Source organism: Mirounga leonina, unplaced genomic scaffold, assembly GCF_011800145.1.
Source record: "Mirounga leonina isolate KUSES-001 unplaced genomic scaffold, KU_Mleo_1.0 Mir_53, whole genome shotgun sequence".
NCBI lineage: Eukaryota > Metazoa > Chordata > Mammalia > Carnivora > Phocidae > Mirounga > Mirounga leonina.
In genome coordinates this window covers 64,516,970-64,524,451 of record NW_023270807.1, presented here as the reverse complement: position 1 = coordinate 64,524,451, position 7,482 = coordinate 64,516,970, and positions in this window count along the sequence as shown.

Sequence of the window (7,482 nt, the reverse complement as noted above, 5' to 3'; positions counted from 1 at the left end):
CCCTTCACCCCACTCCTCTTCTGCTCTTCCTCAGCAGGCCAGGCTGCAAATCTTTTCCTCAGATCCCTTTGCTCTATAGACCACAGTAGTGATGGACTTCTCCAGAACAAAGCCCATGCCCCACCTGAGATTAATTTTGGCTCTTTTACTACAATCACCACCCATTGTTCCCAACACCATACCTTTGCTCATCAGAAGCCCTCTGCCTCTAGAGCTGGGGGCTAAGTATCCCCAGCCTAGGGCAGCAGGAAATGGGAAAGAGGAGCCAGAGACTCTGGGGGAGGGCAAGGGGAGCATGTTTTGGATTCAAGTCAAAGCCCCCACAAAGACTGGAGAGAGAAGGGACGCGTCAAAGTGCAGCTTCTAAAGTGGCTTGGCTGATTTGGGAAGTATGGAGGCTAGAAGCCTGAAACACCTTTCAGAAATCTTAGATTGAAAACATGCAAACTGAACAAACAAGCGTTTCATTACCATGTGCACGTATATGTGCGCACCTCCATCTGCACCTGTCGGCAGGTGTCATTTCTGCCTCGAGCGCCACATAGATGCCCTTCCTCTCCCTCACCTGACTAGAACCTTGCCGAGTCACCAGGGCACTCCTCCCCCACCCCCAACACACGCAGTCCTAGGTATGGGCCTTGCACATAGCCAGCATCAGTAACTATGTGCTAAAGAGAATTTGCTCATTCAAATGTTTGTGGAGGGACGCCTGGGTGGCTCAGTTGGTTAAGCACCTGCCTTTGACTCAGGTCTTGATTCCAAGGATCCTGGGATGGAGTCCTTTGTTGAGCTCTCTGCTCAGGGGGAGTCTGCTTCTCCCGCTCCTTCTGCCCCTCCCCCCTGCTGGTGAGCTCTCTCTCTCTCTCATAAATAAATGAAATCTTTAAAACAAAACAAAAAAATTTGTTTGTTGAAATCTCATTATGTATTGCAACACTGCCTCAAACCCTGAAGCCAGCCTTAGATAAATGTGCTCCAGAAGGCTATCTAATCATGGCAGACATGAAGAGGAGAGCTAACATTTAGATAAAATGACCTAAGACCTAAATAAAGGAGGAAGTAAACAAATCAGCAGGCATAGAATGGGTCTGGCAAAACTCTGCTTTGATTGGCAAGGCTAAACTGCTCCTGTTACCTGAGACTGAGGGCAAGGACCTATCCTACTTACTTCCTCCCCTCCTGGCAGAGCCAAAGGGAAAAGAGAACCATGTCTTAGCCCCATAGGACAACGTTCCTGGACACCAGCCCCTTCCTCTCTCCCATCTCGCCTCTGTGGCTTTGGCAGCAATCAAAACACTCACCATCATGGTTTTGCTCAGAAACACAAAAAGGTCAGGACACCCCAGTGTCCTGGGGAGAGGTGCACTGGGACAAAGAAGACAGGAAGAGGTTGACTGGCAGAGAAAATTCAGAGGCAGATGGCAAATTTTTAGAACTTTCCCAAGGTTAAACATACACACACGCACACACACACACACCCCTATCTATTTATCCATCCATCCATCCATTGCTTTTTGCTTTTAGAAGTAAAAATAAAGAGAAAATAGAGAACTAGAGGATTTGGGGGGTGGGAGGCATTGGGGCAGGGGGCGGAGCTTCCTATTTTACTATAAACTGTAAATGAAGGACCATAGCTCTCTCCTCACACTCTCCCCGGGAGCACATCCCCCCTTTGCCCTTCTTACGGAAGTCCCTGGCTTTTATGAGAAAAATAAAACAAAACACGTATTACAAAATCTGTACAATCTCATCTAATTTGAGTTTCTTTCTGAGTAACTACCATCAGTCCCACACTCGTCACCAAACCCCCCTTCCCCGCAATACTTTCTAATTTTAGAGCTAAGAGCATGGAACTTGACACTGGATATGTTTCCATTTACCATGAAAGGCATGTTTCTCCACAAACAACTGGAGGGCAGGCTTGGAAAACAGGTTTAAAGACCAGACTTGTGGAACTTTGGCACGGCAATTTTCTGGAAACCTCTACCATCCCACCAAGAGGCAGGAAGCATCGAGAATGAATATGTGTTCTGGCTTCTTTCAAATGAAATGATTTAATTTTAAGAGTTTCAATTCATAAAATAGCCCCAGCTAATTTTCCAAGGAAAATAAGCATATTTTGTGTCTCCTCATTCTTTAAAGAATATTGGGGCCATGAAAAGAATTTATACTGAAGACTTAATTGGGCAATGCCCCCAGTGTCTTTGAAGGAATATAGAATGGTGGGGATAAAAAGCAAGTTTGATGGGGATGGAAACTTCTGTGATTTAGAAATTAGAAATCAGTTTAGCTGCCATGATATTCACAAACAAAAAATAAACTGGAAGAAAATCCTTTAGCATGTTATGGTTCATTTCCATAGTTTTATAGATTTATAGAATTAGGAGTTATTTCTACAGAAGGAAAAGCGAAGTCTTTATTTGCAAAGCGGATATTTTCATACCTACATGTATGTCCTCTTTGCCCAAAACTGTGAATCAGCTCCCTTTATTGCCACAAATATACTCAAATTATCAATATTTCCCATTAGTTGGCACCTTATCAAAGTCAGAAGTCATGGTCAATGCAGTTAAAAGAAAAAAAAATCACATAGGACTCCTACCCCTTCAGTCTCACTGTCCCCTCCCTCTCCCCTGCCTAGCCCCTCCGTCACCTGTCTGTCCGGAGGGGGGGGGTACGAGGGCACACATGTCTCCTGGTACACAGGCCCCAGGTACTTGACCTGCTTTTCTTTCCATTCCAGAGCTGCTACGGGACAAAGAGCACTTTTTTTCCCCCATGACCAGCTTCTGAGGAAGGCAGGTCTCCTCTGCTCCTCCCTTCTGCCTCATTCCTCCAAACAAGCAAATAGCAATCAATTCCCCATTGAGTTAAAGAACTTACTGCTAATCCCACTGTAGAAATGGATGGTGGGCACCCAAAGTAACAAGCAGGAGGAAGCCACAACAGCATAAGGAATCTCCTCAGCTCTCCAAGGCATGTCCCTGATTGGAGCCTGACTTTTCCCTTTCTATGCAGCCTCAAGGAGCTTCTTTCAGGGGATGTTGGATGTTGGGCAAACCTGTGGAGATTAGAGGCCAAGTTAAATTTGATCTGGCTTCCCTGCTGGAAAAATCGATCCAGAGCATTCTTGGCTATTGTGGAAGGTACACCTACCCAGGATGCCAGATACTGCTGCTCCTTCATCCTGAGCCCACAGCAGACCCAACCAAACAATCACAGATCTGTTTCCTGGGAGCCTGGATGAGGCCTCAGAATCCCTCTTAACAAGGTGGTAAAGTGGCCATTACTAGCGGCTCTTTAGATTTGGCCTGTGAGATGAACCTATTTGTCATTCCCGTCCCACCCTGTCCCATCCTCCGGGTGCTCTGAGTAAGACACATTCATCAGCCAGTTACAAAGTCTGTGTCCACCTTGCAGTAAAGCTTGGCTTCTTTGCCTCTTAAGGGGCATCTAACAGATAGGCATTTGGCCTTCTTGTCCCCACTCCTCTGCCAGGGTGTGTCAGGCCCCAGGTTTTTAGCAAATCTTCACATTTACCAAATTAGTGCATACGAATTAGTCAGGGACTAACTCCCTGCCTACAAGAAATCTGAGTCATTTGGTCTCAACATGAAAAAGGAGTTCACCTGATGCAGAAGGAACGGTTGATTCAAGTTCATGGAGAAGGCAGCTGTGCCCACTTCCTGTCGGAGCCTCATCAGAAGACCTGGAGACCTGGCGAGGCAGGCTCCTTGCTAGGAGGAAGGGCTAAGGAAGCGATGAAGGTAGTGAGTTTCCTCCACGCTCATGGCCTCCACTGCAGCTGGTTATGGGACACTTGGAAGAAGTTAAAGTGGAGTGTGCATATCCAGTCTATGTTAATGCAGGCGAATGGCTGGGTTGTAGAAACTTGGAGAGATTTCCTAAGCAGCTTCCTCAGATCCAGGTCTCGTTAGCATTAACATGCTCTGATGGGGCTCGCGTGGTTGTACTAGCCTACGATGATATAAATGATCTGAACGTGTGGAGTTGAGGCTGCTAGGGGAAGGAGAGCATTTCTAATGGGAATGTGGAAGTATATAGGCTTCCCAACTCACGTGGGCATGTGGTTTGAAAAGTAAACAGAAACAGCCTTTCTTTCCCATTCCTGAACTGCTTTGGGTGCCACAAAGTGACAGATTTGAGCCACTGCAGAGCTATTTGGTGGAAATAAAGTCACAATTTAAGAAGAGAATCATAGATTAAGTGATGAAGCATAAGTTTCTCTCCCTGCCTTTAAACTTGGGGTGTGGCTGAATTATCAAGCATCTGCCCCATAAAGATAACTCTGTTTCACTGGACTGACCACCTAGATGACAGGATAGTTCCAGAAGCTTGAAGATACACTGAACAACAAACAGTATTTGAATTGTCTGCTATGAGCCAAACTCTATGCCTCACATATATCAGAAATCAGCTGGAATGAAGTTAAAAGTCACCACTAGTCCCATAAATCTACATCCAGAATTGAGACATGTTTTATACTTAATACATCCCATAGTTCTTGAGGATACTCTTCTATCTCTTGACTTGGCCACATCTGATTAAAGTCTAATTCTAGGCTTCTAACTGTAAAATATGATCTGAAAGAGTGCGTTAGACAGTTTTTGTGTTTCTGATAAATATCTACATCTTTGACTAGCTAAAACCATTTACCATTAAAACATTTCAGGCAGGGGCGCCTGGGTGGCTCAGTCGTTTGGGCGTCTGCCTTCGGCTCCAGTCATGATCCCAGGGTCCTGGAATCAAGCCCCACGTCGGCTCCCTGCTCCGTGGGAAGCCTGCTTCTCCTTCTCCCACTCCCCCTGCCTATGTTCCCTCTCTCGCTGTGTCTCTCTCTGTCAAATAAATAAATAAAATCTTAAAAAAAAAAAAAAAATTTCATGCAGCAGTGGGCACCACATACGGATTTCCGATAGAATGGTTTACAAATTAAAAAATAAATAAATAAACCCTTCTCTCTTAAGGTAATGCCTGGCCTAACTTCTCTGGATTCTACATATTCCAAATGTGTTTATCCTTTTAACTCACTTTTCTTTCAATTTTCAGCCAAATAATTTTTATTTAAATTCACTTTATCCTAAGGCTTAGGTTCGTGATTCCAGTGTGAAAGAAAAGTTCTTGCTGGTTCACTGCCATGTGCCAAGCTGAAATGACTGACACATCCTGTGACTAAGGAGGGCCGACCTTTCCGGTTTCAGATCCTTAGCCCCTCCCCCCACCCTGGGCCCCTCAGGTTTTCTGGAATGACTCACTCTCTCTTATTCCTCACAGGCCCTTCTTCTGGAGGGCCTCCTCCCCTCCCTACAGGTGATCCTCTGAAATTACCTTTTAATGGGTATAAATAGAAGAAAAAAATGAACTTTTCTACTGAGAGGAGAGTCTTTTCAGCATATCTTAAAAAAAAAAAAAGATTTATTTATTTGGGAGAGAGAGAGATGAGCCTGAGTGAGTCGGGGGAGGAGCAGAGGGAGAGAATCCCCAAGCAGATTCCCCTTGGAGGGCAGAGCCCACCACGGGGCTCAATCTCACGACCTATGAGATCATGACCGAGCGGAAACCAAGAGTCAGTCGCTCAACTGGCTGAGCCACCCAGGCGCCCCTTCTCAGAATATCCTTAACGGAAATACCTCAGTCTTCATTCTGAAGCTTCTAAGGACTTGGAACAGTTCCAGTGGCTCATTCCTGTCTACCCTCTGCCATCTTGCCCTCCATTCTAGACACGACATGAGTCCTGACTGTCATCTTCCATTCCGCCAGGCAAGGTTCTCTGGTTTTTCTGTGCACTTCAATCTCTGACAAAGGGATCTTGAGCCCCCAGAAAATTTGGTACCTTTTTCCATTCTTGTCAATAACAGGAAGAATGGGGAAAAGAATTTATTGAAAAAGAATCCGGGAGAGTACATTCCTGGCTTGCCACTAACTCCCTTGTGGCATTTAGAGGGTCACGTCCAGTGTCTCTGGTTTCACTTCCTCATCTCTCACAGGAGGTATTGGACCAGAAGACTGCCAAGGCTCCGCCCAGTCTAGCAAGATAGAATCTACCCTCCCTTGGAGAGCCCTGGAAAGTGGCCTCCATAGAACTGACCCCTCATAGCTGTCCCTGAGTGGCTGGTCCTACTCTGGGAGGGTGGTGGAGGGGCAGTGAGAGGGAAGAGCAGAAGTACAGAAGCTGGTGGGGTAGCCAACAAAAGCTTTAAAAATGGACAAATAAAACAATACAGAGGGAGAAAGACAAATACTGTATGATCTCACTTAAGTGGAATCTAAAACACCAAACTCGTAGGAACAGAGAACAGATTGGGGTTGCCAAAGGTGGGGGTGGGGGAAATGGATGAAGATGGTCAAAAGGTACAAACTTCCAGTTATAAGATGAGTAAGTTCTGGGGATGTAACGTACAGCATGGTGACTATAGTTAATAATACTGTATTATATACTTGAAAGTCGCTAAGAGAGTAGATTTTAAAAAGTTCTCACCTCACATGCAAAAAGTTGTAACTATGTGACGTGATGGATGTTTTCTTTCATTTTTTTAAGATTTTATTTATTTATTAGAGAGAGAGAGAAAACACAGAGGGAGAGTGAGAGAGAGAAGCAGACTCCCTGCTCAGCTGGGAATCCGACGTGGAGCTCGATCCCAGGACGCTGAGATCATGACCTGAGCCAAAGGCAGATGCTTAACCGGCTGAACTACGCAAGCGCCCCGTGATGGATGTTTTAACCAGCAGTATTGTGGTGATCATTTTGCAATATACATGTGTGTACACACACACTGTGTATAAAATCACTACTGTGTTGTACACCTTAAACTTATACAGTATTATACATCAATTATATCTCAATAAAGCTGGGGGAGAAAACAATAAGGATGAACATTTGTATGACACTTCACAGTTAAGTCAGGCTTTCATTTACATGATCTCATTTAAAAGTGGAGAAGCACTTTATGGAGTACAATCCCCATTTTATAGATCATAAAACTGAGCTCAGAAGCTATGTGAGCTGTCCTAAGTCACATGACTAGGAAAGGATAGAGCAGAGTCGACCATGCAAGCCTGCCATTATTAGATCTGATGCTCTTTCCACTGGGCCAGGAAGACTTGCTGAGTTTCTCCTTGACTATGCCCCTGATCTTGGTCCCTGGGGGGCCGGTAACCCTGGCCTGCCAGGCCAAGGGGTGCTCTGTGGAAACATTTCTTTCTTTCTCTCTTGATACCTTTTTACTCTAATTTATTATGATTTATGTTCTTTGGTTCCCTTCATCAAAGCTTCTCATCATGTTATGGTAGCTCAATTTCACCTCTGTAAGAAAAGTCATGGCACTTGGAATTTGCCTTCTCCATCCCTAGAGATCCCAATATACAGTTATTAGGGCCTTAAAGGGGGAAGTATGAATAGAGCATTTCTTTCTTTTTTCTTTCTTTCTTTCTTTCTTTCTTTCTTTCTTTCTTTCTTTCTTT